The 13,963-nt window shown below is 39.1% G+C and overlaps 1 protein-coding gene across 1 annotated transcript in view; it reads right to left on the bottom strand.

Annotated features, from left to right (window-relative positions):
* LOC139966931 (tyrosine-protein kinase Fer-like) overlaps positions 1–13,963 on the bottom strand; it is a 323,597-nt gene that overhangs the window by 111,120 nt on the left and 198,514 nt on the right. The gene's annotated exons all lie outside the window — the stretch shown is intronic.

Here is a 13,963-nt window from a genome sequence, read left to right as displayed (position 1 = left end):
GTTGGGCACACGACCACCCCAGACCTTTTCCCCAGGCTGAATCCTCATACAACAGAAGTTTCCTTTTTTTTTTCTTTTTTTTTTTTTTGGCTATTTTTGCTAATTGCAAAGTTCCCTTAGGGGTTGCCTGCGCACAACCAAGCCGTTGTGATATCGATGTTCAATTAACATTTTTAATTGGATAGAAATGAATATCAACACAACATATCTATGAATGCCTTTAAAACACATTACGTATTTCGTATTTTCAACCCGTTCCCCTGCAACAAACTGTTATTTTTGGTTTCGATGATAATCGTAACCTATGTGCATTCATGCAGGCGAAGAGAGTGTGTGTGTGTGACGCCTCGCTTGTAACACGATATCTCAAGAAGGGAAGCTTGGACCAATCTAATATTTGGTGTATATGAGTACCACATTAGTAGAAGAAACCTATTGTTTGGGGAGGTCAAAGGTCATATGGGGTCACTAGAGTTTAAAATTGTGAAACCTTGTAAACACGATAACTCAAGAAGGGGTAGGTTGGAACAATCTCGTATTTCGTGTGAAGGAGGACTACATTGAGTTCAAGATTCCTAATGTTTTTGGTGGAGGCCCTAGTCCATTTGGGGTCACTAGAGGTCAAATTGTGAAAACCTTGTAAATACGATAACTCAAGAAGGTAAGGTTGGACGAACCTCATATTTAGTATGTAGTTGGTACACGTTCATTACAAGATTTTATTGAGGTCAAATGTCTGTTGAAGTCACCAGACGCCAAATTGTGGAAACCTTGTTTTATAAGCTACCGTATCTCCCACCGACCAGCCTATTTGACAGATAACTTGTGCGTTACGCCTCATGCTATTGGCAATTGGAAATGAGCTTATGGGCATCCGTAGAATCTTAAACTCAAAACTGAAACTCGAACATATTTGCAGTGGAATGTGCCGCGTGAATGCTTTTCTTTGCGTCCAAAAAGGTGTACGTACTTTTTCTAGTACAGCGGTTCTATTGGACGATTTCCGTCGTATTTATTTCAGGTTGGATGTAGTTTCGACGTGACCAGGCAGCGTTTATGAAACTTAACAGTTCGTCTAGTTAGATTTTTTACTATGACCAATGCGAAATAAGTGTGTAAACCGGTCTTAGATTGGCAGTGAGTTCACGAGCTTTTGTCTGGATCGGCTGTTGATCTCAATTTGTGTAGTCTCTTCCACCAGTTTCAGCATAGCTAGGCCTTAAAAGTAACGTTCGACTTTCGTCACGTTTATGATTATGGGACAATTTGAACACACCTGGTTAGGCTTGTGAGCAATTTTATGTTGTCTAGGTCAGCAACGGTTGGCTAGAATAGGGTTCGTTAACACAATAACGTGAAGAATACTACCAGTCAGAATACCAATACACTTAAGATTGCAAAACATCTCCTTAATTATTTCTTAAGGCATTTTCCTTCTGGCTATGAGTCATATGTCGCAAAGTATAGAACAATTTAAGGAGGTTGAGACAAGTTTGCTGTTGTAGGATTTTGGAAGATAGATGCTCTTACAACCTCAGATTTTCATTGCGTAAAAGATGGCTTTGATTTAGGCAGTGTAATGGAGCAATAGTGATATTTTCCGCGTTCAAAGATAGATAAATAACGGGGCAAATGTATGAAGTCGCGCTAATCGAGTAGCGGTTCAGAGTAGCAGTATAAGGTACTGTTTAGTACGGAAGCGTAGAAGGGACATTGCATTGACGAGTTACCGACTTGACAAAACGACAATTATCTGCAATTATCTGACAAAATTCAGAAAATTGACGTTTTGACGAGATAACGGATCTCGTCAATGCATCAATTTTCTGCAAATTGCACAGTTGCTACTATCTCGACAAATGACAATTATCTGAATTTTGTCATTTTGTCGAGATGGTAGTAAGTGATCAACTCGTCAATTTGCAGAAAATTGATGCATTGACGAGATCCGCTATCTCGTCAAAACGTCAATTTTCTGAAATTTGTCATTTTGTCGAGATGGTAGCAACTGTGCAACTCGTCGATTTGCAGAAAATTGATGCATTGACGAGATCCGTTATCTCGTCAAAAAGTCAATTTTCTGAAATTTGTCACGTTACCATCTCGTCAACTCGTCAATTTGCAGATAATTGTCGTTTTGTCAAGTCGGTAACTCGTCAATGCAATGTCCGTTCTACACTTCCGTAGTTTAGGCTTAGGACTCGTGCACACTTAGCTACTGTATATTGTTTATACCTAGTAATATAGGAGCATGATATAACAGAAGCCAAGCTATCTTCGTAGGTGTTTTTACAAACGTTTTACTTTTAATTGTTTAATTCATTACGGTAGGCCTGGCTGCTTATTTATGATTCTGCGACATGTTTACGTAGCACCATGTATCTTCCTAACTGCCTAACCTTTGTTCATAGAAAGTATTGATGTTGCAGACATAGGCGTGAGAGGCGGGGGGGGGGGGGGGGCAGGGGGGCAGACTGCCCCCCCCCAAATTCCAGAGGACAAGAAATTCGGGCAAAAGCCCTGCAAAATTCGGGCAGCCTAAGAGGAGAAAAAATATATATAAATATGCAGTAGCTTGCCCGAATGTTTTCAACTATTTGCCCGACAATTCCGTGGAGAGCGTTTTTGTTACTTGGTTTCTGCATTAATATTAATATAGGCCTAATGATTTTCTTTATTTAGCATCATGATGCCCGAATATTTCCATTTTTTCTTCTTCTAATTTACCAAATTTTTTGGGAAGTGTAAATTTCTAAAAGGTGAGATTATAAAATAAAGAAGGTTTAGATGCAACTTGCAAGGCCTCAGAAGTGCCATTTCCGGCAATCTGAGAGGCATATTTTGCCAAAAAATTTCTTGTACGCAACGCGCCAACCGATGGTGGCGCTCCGCTTAGATAGTGTCACGGGAACTTTCGGGCACAAAAGTACTTTTAAAAATATTTGTCGAGGCCTGAAACCTTCAAAACATGATTTCTCATGGTAGAAATCATGGATACTTTTCATACATGGTATATCGATTTGCCATATTGAGTACAAGAATCCTATTGCTTGTGAGGTCAAATCTCCTATAGGTCACCAGAGGTCAGTCTCTGACAAAACCTTTTACATGATATCTAACGATGGAAATCGTGGATACCTCTACTACTTGGTGTGTGGATTCAAAACATTGAGTCCAAGACCCCTATTGTTTTTGATGGAGGTGTGTATAGCCACGTACAGTAGACTAACCTGTGTTTATCATGCCATAGTGTTATTGTAACAGCTATTTCTGGTTATACTAACCAGCAGAAGTCTAGTGCATTGAAGTCATCGAAACCTCAATGCATTTTACATTATGGTTTTAGATGATGTTTGCGCTGTATGTTTATAAATGCTCCGTGAAGTTTGTGAACAATCTCCGTACATGAAAACTTCCCTTACATAATGCACGTGCAGCTAGCGAACCATTTTACTCCGCTTTTAATTCGCTTAGAGATTGGTCATTGGTAAAAATCTGACTAGGCGACAGCTTATTTTCGTAAACGGCGCCTGGTTGTTGAAGGGATATTCCAACTATGCTAATATGTACACTCATCTCTTCATACAAATAACCAAAATATGTTCTTTCGGTTAAGCAATTCGTAATTCGGCGAAGATGTTTTCCGTGATAGTTCGGCGAAGATGTTCGGCGAAGATGTTCGGCGATGTTCGGCGAAGATGTTTTCCGTGATAGTACGATCTTGTCGTTCAACAAAGCGATGTGATTGACTTGTATACTACAATAAACTTTGCAGGAATTGCTGGACGGCACAGCTCGGAACATGGCTGTCATCAGTCATTTTCATGTAGTGTTCGCACACTTAGCACTGGAAGTTACAATCGTGATTTTACAGTCACGAAATATAATTCCCCGAAAACATCTTATATATGGTTCGACTAGTAGCAACAGAGAAGGCGGCGGGCGGTCTTTCCAATATATATATACTAAATATGTTTTACCACCAAATTCATTTGGGGGTGGGGGAATTGGGTGAGAGGACATTTGGTTTGGGAGGGGGTCACATCCCCTGCCTCCACTGGTAAACGCCACTGCCTCCCCTTTGTCGGATCCGGATCTGATCTGTGTTAACTATACAACCTTGATCTCGAGCACAGGATGTGATCCTGAGCAGGAGATAACATCCAGATCTAGCTTAAAAGCACCGTTAGTGTAGAGCAGTGGTTCTCAAAGTGGTCCCTGCCGTCCCCGGGGGCGTTGGGAAGTCTCGGGGAGGGGCTACAGGGTACCCGGAGTAGGGGGGCGTTTTCACTGATTTGGGGGTCCCGGCGATTACGACACATCACTGCAGCAATTTAGGGCACATTAAGGCATCCAGGGGGTCTGGGAAACGAAAAATCAATTTTGTGACCCCAAATTATTCCAAAATGGCATTAGAAATTCATTAACTCCACCCCTAGGTCCAATTTCTTTCGCGTTTGGATTATATTGTAGCAGAGACATCTCTTGTAACTTATAAGCGCATAGCGCCACCACTTTAGCATGTCATTTTGGGTACCGGTTTTCCCTGAGCTGGTCACTGATTGCGAAGTCGAAGGGAGTGGGAGGGGGCATTGAGACAGTTCAAGATGGTTGAAGGGGCGGTCATCTAAAAAAAATTGAGAACCACTGGTGTAGAGCAATGAAAAAACATGTTGGATAGGCCGATTGCAAGTGTGATATCGCATTGCCGTAACATCTTGTAAGAGAGGTTTAGTTGCAAAATAAACTCACTAGCTGTTGTCTCCCATTGACTAATTTGAGCAATTTTATGCAAATATAACCCAACACAAGGAAAATGTTTTTGTGTGTGTTGCTTTCATTTATTTATACTATCATAACCACCGTGTGAAAATAGATGTCATTTGGGGGTACGTCTGGACGGTTATCTAGTACCAATATATTTCACTGAAATATAGGGGGCCTCCCATAAAATGTTTGGCCCGGGCCTCCCATAAGCTTAATACGGCCCTGAGTCTTACCATCATGTAACTGAGGGCCCGCATAGCCTACATGCGTAGTACCATAAGACATATAGTATAGGCCGAGTTCAGTTTTAGGTTGAATGCGTAATGAACGGGTACCCGGGAGACCGACCCAACCGTGGAGACGCGTACCCGGTTCCGATTTTGGGACCGGTCCCATCACTAATCCCTACCTCCCCCTCCTCTCGCCCAATCGTATTCTAGAATGTGTGTCAGGTTCAATTGTATATGTATACAACTATCAATCATAAAATGTGGATTATTGATGTTCGTTTGTAAAACTCAGTGAAGTCAGTATCAAACCCGGAAGACATCCCCACAGCCATGCATGTTTTGCATCGTGGAAATTAAGCACAAATTATCATATGATGTACTACAACAACTGTATCATAAGAGCTATTTATCAGTTTTTCTATACTCCTCACCTTATCCCCTCCCTGCCCCTTTTCTACATTGCCTTCTTTAGATGCAATGTCATGGTGAGAAGAGGTGGCGCTATTTTAATACGTTATCTAGGAATCGCATAGTACAGATCAGACTTTCTCTAAATATTTGTTGAAATAATGTGATGGCATTTGTCCACTTCCGTAGACACAGTTACACAGAATGCAGTGCGTATTCTGGTTGTCAATGGATATAGATTGCATTTAAAACTATATAGTAGCTAAGAGTGGTTTGACCGTCTGCTCAAAGGTGGGTTTCACGCACTCCGGCCAAAATGCTTCTGGTCGACCTTTGACCGATCAAACTTTCTGGCATCCTCCCGGGTGATTTTGCAACATGAACATGGCACGGGTATCTTGGGCCACCAAAACATCATACCACAGCCGCAGTAGTATATCCACCACCGACGTGGCCTCGAACCCTGATGGGGCGACATGCTCTACTTTTCTCCCCCCCCCCCCCAAAAAAAAAAAAAAATCGTACCGATGACTGTTAGTTTGTAATGTGGTGAAGGCCTGCACTTGCTTGAAAGGAAATAATTGGCTCTCTCTCCGCACCCCACCCTTGTTTCTCTGTTAGCTTTCGATTTGTGCCTCTAAGTTTTCGATTTACTAAAGCTAACAACTCGGTGTAATACTTATTGACCCTCTAATCAAACATTCGAAAGGCATCCAATTCTAAAAATCAACATTCGTGCAGAACGGGCCAAAGTCAAAAAGATATAGCGTGATGATATCACACACAACACAATCTATTTTGCTACCCAACTAAGGTACATTATATGTGACAAGTACCAATTGAAAAGGCAGTGCTGCTCCCTATCTGATTTTGGTTATCCCTAAAATTTACACATGTGACTTCATTGAAAGGGTTTATTTAAGACTATTTTGAGGTTTCTTATAGTTCTTATAAAATTTCTTATAGTATTTTATATAATTTCATGGTTTCTTATAGTGCATTTAGATTGTTTCATCACTCAAACTTGTTAATATAGTCATTATGGTATATGACTGATGTGACGATGACATGCAGGTTTACACATTTCTTAGGAATAGCCAAAAAAAAAAAGGTCACACGTATGATTAAAATTGGAACGAGACTAGATGTTCTCTTTGTTACCACTACTTCAAGTTAATGCAATGAAAGTGTTAGCGCCGTAGAAAAGTTTTCAAGCGAGTAAGTACGCTGTTTATACAATGTTTATACAAGTGATCCAAAAAATCAAATAAAACAGATTGCTAAATCAATATAGGTCGAAATTTAGTTTTGAGATAAATTTATCCGATAAAATGCCGAAAGTTTGATATGAAAAGATAAACTCTCGTGTTAAAAAGTTGAAAAGTTCGTGATGAAAAGTCGAAATTTCGACTTAGCAGTCTATGTTAATTTTCTTTAATGTCTTTTCAGGCCACTGTACAACAGTACTGAATTTTTGGTCTTATTGCTATCAATTTTACTTCTTTTGGTTAGACCTACCCTGGATTTAGTCACATATGTGGTGTAAGAAATCAGCTCAGAACACAATTTGAGCCAATATGATGACAGTTACAATTTATCTAACTTTAACATTACAAAAGACATAATGATGAACAGCGCCCCTACATGTGATGACCTGTTTCAAATTTCCAAAAGCATTTACTTATAGTGACATAGACTTTACCGAATATTGAGATATGGAGATATAAAAACTGATTTGAGTTATATTTTGCCGATTAATGAGGTTTGTAGATTTTTTTAATTTTCATTTGATAATCGACCAATCAGGATTTTAGTTCTTTGCTCTTGCATGTACGTCACATGCCTACTTTTAAACCTATACCTTGAATGGAGATTTCAACTAGTTTCCATTACAAGTAGTCAAAATAAAAACCAAAATCAACTTTTGAAAATTGTTTCACATTATATTAATCAATGTTAATGTATTATCGACTGTCAGTTTCTTTATTTCTTAAAGTCGATGTAATCGAAGAATAGCATCTAAAATGGTTGGCTTGGGATCCACTGAATGCGATTCTGTGAGCAGTAGGTGTAAAATTCTGGCAATATTTACTGCTTTGAGCTACATCATCGTAACTTGTTACATCATCATCGTAAGTATTTACACCGTAATAAGTTTTACACGTCATCATCGTATACCTTTACATCACCATGGTATATTGCTGACCCTTTTGGCGTTGCATAGAATTTGCCAAGGTTTGTCTTCCCCAGAATATATAAGCTTGATTCAGTCCTGAATTTTTAGGGCAACATCCACTTGTCCGGCCTCAAATGATGTAATTCTCTTGTAACGTTTATTTGTTAATCAAACTATAAAACGTGTAATTGTGTGTTGCTATCATATGGTGAATACTACCAGCTGCGAATATATGTCGATGTATAGGTTAGGTCAATTCAACATAATTTTACAAAATGCATCGACATTCGTTACTTACTATATAGTGTGCATGAATAATTTCGAATTGAACAGTTTGACGGTGTAGTGTTGAACTCATTTCAACATACAAAGGGGAATATTGAAAAGAACACCCAAATCGTATAGAGCCTTCCTAATACGTAATTCTGTTTGATCATATACGGAGCCGTATGGCCAGCTAACAGAGTCATACGAAGCATTGTTAAAGCAACCAATCAGTGAAGCTCTTTTCGTTACCGTCAAATACGTCCAAAGTATAGTACTTTCTTTGTTTTTCATTTATTTGCAGCTAATTAGCATATTAATAAATTGTCAAAATTTATGAAAATGCAACGGTATTATGAAAGTAAAATTAATGTCACATGCTTGATAAAATATTCAAGTTTTGCCTCAGAATATGATAGAAAGTCAAATATTGGTAGTTAGGCTTTTTCGGCAAACTAAAACTAGTGACCAACATTGTTGACCTTTCAGTCAAATGGTGGTTACATCGGAGTTTTTATTCTATCATGCAGTTTCAAGAAGGCGTTTACATTTTGCTTGCATTTGGAATAACCAATAAATAAAGTAACACTGAAGAAATATCGCGACAGGAAATGGAGAGCGTTAATATAATGGAAGTAATACATAACTACAAAAAACGTACACCATTGCAACATAAAGCTGTACGGGGTCGTATATACGGGTCTGTGAGATGTATGCTCAGCAGCGCCATCAGCAAAGCACGTGCGATACATTTTGCTGCATTGCACTTCCCTCCCCCACCTCCTCGATGCCTAAACAGTGCAGGGCGCGATCACGTGATAGCCTGACAGCATATAGGACAATTCCGAGATCATACATTCCACACGTACCATTTATGTCTCCGTCCGTCTTAAAGTTTATCTCAGAAAACCAATTGTGTTTATACCGGTGATGTTATGGAAGGCCTTACTTCCGATTCCCTATACTGCTGCAAGAATATAGTAAACTTGATCTATATGTTTCCGATTGAAGTAAAAACAATTATTGAGACTGTAACAAAATCAGCGGAAGCAATGTGACAGGAGAACGATGTCGGACTCTATCAATATTTGTTCGTAGAAACTGATACAATAAGAAAATGATATAACATCGTATACTTGCGACTTGGTGAATACAAACACGTTACTGCAGTAACGACGGTATAGCCGATTGGAGAGACAATTTCAAAAAAGTTTATATATTTCATTACAGTGTGTAGCCAATGCAATAATTACATGAATACATTATATGGGTTCTCCTCGCTTCACACAACGTCCTTACATCGTTAACACATGCACCGAATTATGTCACAGCAACGTACAGGTGGCTTTCAACCAGTATGAGATGACTTTAACAGACACAGGCAAAATTACAATAATTTATTGCAGGAAAAGGACCGAATAATAGAGAGAACTAACTCAACTTTTGTTGACTCAAAGATAGGTATAGTTAGACAAACCAGTTCCCAATAATCGTTGAATATATAGTTACATTTTTTTATGCAACTAATGTATCTGACGACAACAGTGTGACATGATTATGTTATATGACTTTATAGCCTAAGTCGGTTTTCACTACACACTTTAATGATAATGAAGTCTTAAGTTTTCACTGAAAATGTATAACGCAGAGCATGTGATACGGAGTATATTGTTCCAACTCCCAACTTCACAGCCATGTTCCATTTTCAAGATGAAGACATTTACATTCACATTATTTGGATGATTCCATTGAAATTTGAAATAAATTAATTCGTCGTTTACTGGTATAACAATTAGCAGTGTCAACACGTCATGCGTATAAACCATTTGATTATTTTATCGCGACATGCCTCGTCACGAGGCGCAGGCACGGGCGAATTTACTCACCGGTTTACTGGTTTGGAATCGGCGCGCCGCTGGTCAGCAGCTATGAAGACGCCGCCAGGTTAAAGTTTCGCGCGCAGGCGCCGATTTAACCCTGGTCGCAAAATACACCAGTTTCATCTGAGGCGCCGAATACACCAACTCTGTCGGTTGGATCACTAGCTGACTCGGTAGCAATAATTATTTTATGCCCCAGTTTCAAGAGTGTTTACACTCATACATTTAGACTCAAGACTCCCAAAACCTTCATAGCAGATACAACTATAGGTATATAGCATAACTGCCGTATAAGTTTCTGGGTAGCTGTTTATTAACATCAATTGATAAGGCTAATTACAATTATGAGTGATATGAAGTATAAGTTACTTGGAATATGAAACAATACACTGTGTACATTACTAGAGTGATAAACAGTGCATCGTATTTGCATGGGAAGTAACTCTTATACTCAAATATGGTATAGGAAACACATTAACAACAAACTCGGTATAGAGTAGGTTAAAGAATCTAATTATTGACAAATTATCTTGACTTTATCACCGTCCTTACCTCATCGCCTTTACTCAAGCTCTTCCCAAGCATCTAATAGGTGTACGTGAGCTTTAACCACTTATACGATATGGTATATAGTTATAAAAAGATTCATAATCCTTGCTGCTAACAACCATGTAAAAATATTATTCTTTATCTCACACATGTGTTGAACAGAATATACACATTAGCTGCCAACGTATTCTCATACGTGAATGCATATTCATGATTTCCTCCCACGTCAATGTCGCATACCATATGCTTGAGTAAATATGACAGAGACGTACTTAAACCTAATGAGATTAATAACACATGAATGTACACCTTTGAAAACAATAAGAGATTATAACCAAACGGTTGTGACATCTAATCTCAGTTGAAGTTATCGATCTGTATTTACATCGGCCTATCGTACCTCTGGGATCTCCAGAGACTAACCGTACAGAGGTCATGACGTCACAGGTAACATTAGAGATTCTGGCGCGCAAATGCTTACATGTTTACACATCCGGTTTTCCCCGTTGTCGAGAAGAAAACAGACGGAATGCATTTATAATTCTAATCATAGATGACTCTGATGAACTGTTAGTGAGGTTAAATTGATTTGTAAGAGAATTGGTGATTACACAACTTCCTCTAAACGATCGGAACAGGAACATGTGAATAACGGACTTTAATCATGTCACGTGTTTAACATGCCCACGGCGACATAGGGTATGTGACTATTATTTGAATGGATATATAATATGCAGCATAAAGATTCAGTTACTATTGCCTTGCCCACTGTACGTTAGCTACTGCAGTCAGAAAGTGTGTAGTGACAAAGATTTACACCAAAATATGAATACCATTCACATAGATTGTCACAAGTGATGTCAAACGAAAACCGACTAATATTTTAATCTTTAAACTGTTAAACAGTTTGGCTGTTTAACATAATTCCGACAATTTGAAATCACTATACTTTCCCTATATAGAATTGAAACTTCTGTTAAAATACAACTTTCTACGTCTTGTTGCTTCTATAAAGTTCGTTTCCAGCTTAGCTTCAGTAATTAGATATCATTCTGAAAATCCCACAGCAAAGGGCCTCACCATGCACACTGACTAACCCGGTCCTCTTTAAGACGTCAACAGATTTGCCCCGCAATGTACTAGAAAGCAGTGGCATGTGCAAATGGGATTACCACCCCACTCGCCCCTGCATCTCATCAGTCGGGGAAAAACGTAAGGTTAGGAGATCTTTTATGTTCAATCCGGGGAGAATAAAACCACTCTTTGCATTAAAACTGGATCATGGTAGATCTAATTTACAGTCTAGATATGCCTTAGAATGCACCATTTGACGTATACGCGTTTATTTACTTCCTGAGAGAAGGACCCTCCACTCTTACGGAGGAGGTATCTGTTTGCTCTAACTGACACAGCTTGCACCCGGGGTGAGGGGGTGAGGCAGGTCAACACGTATATACCTTTCCCTTATTTTCATACTGGTTCACATAGAAAATCCTGCGTATACGGGCCTCGCTAATGCCAACTGCAAGTTTGCGTTGCTTCCTAAACTGTTGATTCGTTTCAACAATTTAGTTTCAATGCTATTCGCTCATCTACTCAAGTTTGATGTTACTAATGACATTTCAGAAGAAAATGTCCAAACAATTCAGACACTGGGGATACTTTTCTATAATGTTTGGAACACAAATCACTTTGTAAAGCACTTGCAGTGACAACATAGTATCGTTCATGAAAATTTGTTTTAATTAGTAACTTTTTCCAGTTTGCTTGTTTGCATGATGTATATTAATAAAGTTGAAACATTTCTTAGTGATAATCTTTGCTTTCCGAATCAAATAATGGAATCATAAATTATTAGCTATTTAACCTTTCATTTTGTAGGGAAATGGTCCATTGAGTGTAGCAATCCGTGTACGGTTGGTGGCACTATTGGCTACCTGCAGTTGGTGGAAAAAATTAATTCTTCAATGCAGTTGTCATACATACAGGTATAGTTTTTGAAAAGTTAATGTCACTTAATTGTATCAAAACCCCATAACTATAAAGAATATAATTAGCAAGCAGAAGTGTTAAAATATATCCCCAACCCTCCCCCACACCTGCCCCCTCCCCCTCCCCTTCATTGTGACTCTATTAATTCCGGCATAAGTCACGTCTCCAATTTTCCAGATCAAGTTCTACATAGGCTAAAAACAGATTTATCATTCGAAGAAGGCCGAGCTGACCTGTTTAATAGTGCTTAAATCGTCTTACCAGGGTATTTTTCAACTAACTCACGTTCGCCACTTTAAGCCCACCTTAACTGCGTTTTATGCCCTTCGGAATAACCGGGCTAATACGCTGGAGCACTAAATCCCTTTAAAAGTTCCGAACAAACGATATCACCGCCGTAAGTATAACTAACTATACGACTCGGCTCGCCTGCCAAGCTCGGATGTAGATTAATGTGCGTGGGCGGAAGTGCGGAAGTTAAAATATGAAAAGAATGTGTGCATTGTCAAACAGAGTTTACATTAAAAGAGCGCGGAAGTAAATTAAGACAGGATGCCGTCGTTTGTTATTGCCTTTTTGGACTGCCTTAGCAACGTGGTAACCAAGCAAATTGAAACAAGTGCAAATGAGTTGAAATTAACAATACGGTTCAGACGGCGGTCTTGAAAGGCATAAGCAGTGACGATAGTTGCGTTATGAAGAGACGATCGGTAATTTGGAATGAATTTATATATGCGACTTCATGCCTCACGACGAATCTACGTGGCATTTTAGGGAAACTTTCCGTCTGAAGGTATTAAAGAAAGTTTATCATGAGAGACGCAATTGACAACAGATTCCAGACGTGTGAGAATTGGGAAATGTTGACTCAAAGACTGCAAGATGCTTGAAGTGCATAGAATGGTACATTTAGGCATATGTTTGAAAAATGGAACAGTCGATTTGCTCTGAGAATATAGCGGGGCAATGGCTGCAACACATGTATTAACAATAACCCTAGCTGCGTCCAATTCACATTTGTTACTTAATAATAGAATGCTTCAATAATTAAAAAAAGGTGGGCTAAAAAGGAGTGGGGTAGGGTGGGGAGGGGGATGGGGTGGGTGTGGATGGATGGATACAGGGGAGGTTAATCATGTGATCAGCAAGGATGGGGACGGACGAGAATCGGTGGTACGGGTGTAGTAAAACTATTTGAAAAATCTCATGAATTTACATGGACAACTAATTGAACAGACATAAAGCATGCCACGATGGTAGCGTATCTGGTCGTTCCATGTTCCATGAAGGAACCCATAGATAAATGTTTTGGACATAACATCCGTAACGACATCAGATATACATTTTATGCTCAAATTTTACATGTAATATTGTTAGCAATAGTGATTCAGAGAACGTCATGGATGTACTAGATATGCCGGGAGTTCTTTACTATTTTGTCTAACGACAGCTGGAGAAATTAGTTCAAGCAAAGAGCCACCCAGATAAGGTTGAAAGAATCGGTACTTAGTTTGTTAACACTCCTTTTCATTCTTGATCATATTTCATGAAGAGTTTGTTAAATACACGAGATCATAGTGATGTTAGTCGCTAAAGTACGCCTCACGATGGTCTATATAATTATTATATAGAGTTTCAGCAGCATGATCAACTATTCCCCTCAAGCGAAATGAGGTCGAGTCGATGTACAATAACGA

The sequence above is a fragment of the Apostichopus japonicus genome, chromosome 4, assembly GCF_037975245.1.
Source record: "Apostichopus japonicus isolate 1M-3 chromosome 4, ASM3797524v1, whole genome shotgun sequence".
Classification (NCBI taxonomy): domain Eukaryota; kingdom Metazoa; phylum Echinodermata; class Holothuroidea; order Aspidochirotida; family Stichopodidae; genus Apostichopus; species Apostichopus japonicus.
Note: the sequence above shows the minus strand (reverse complement) of the source record. Positions and strands in the feature narration are given on the sequence as shown.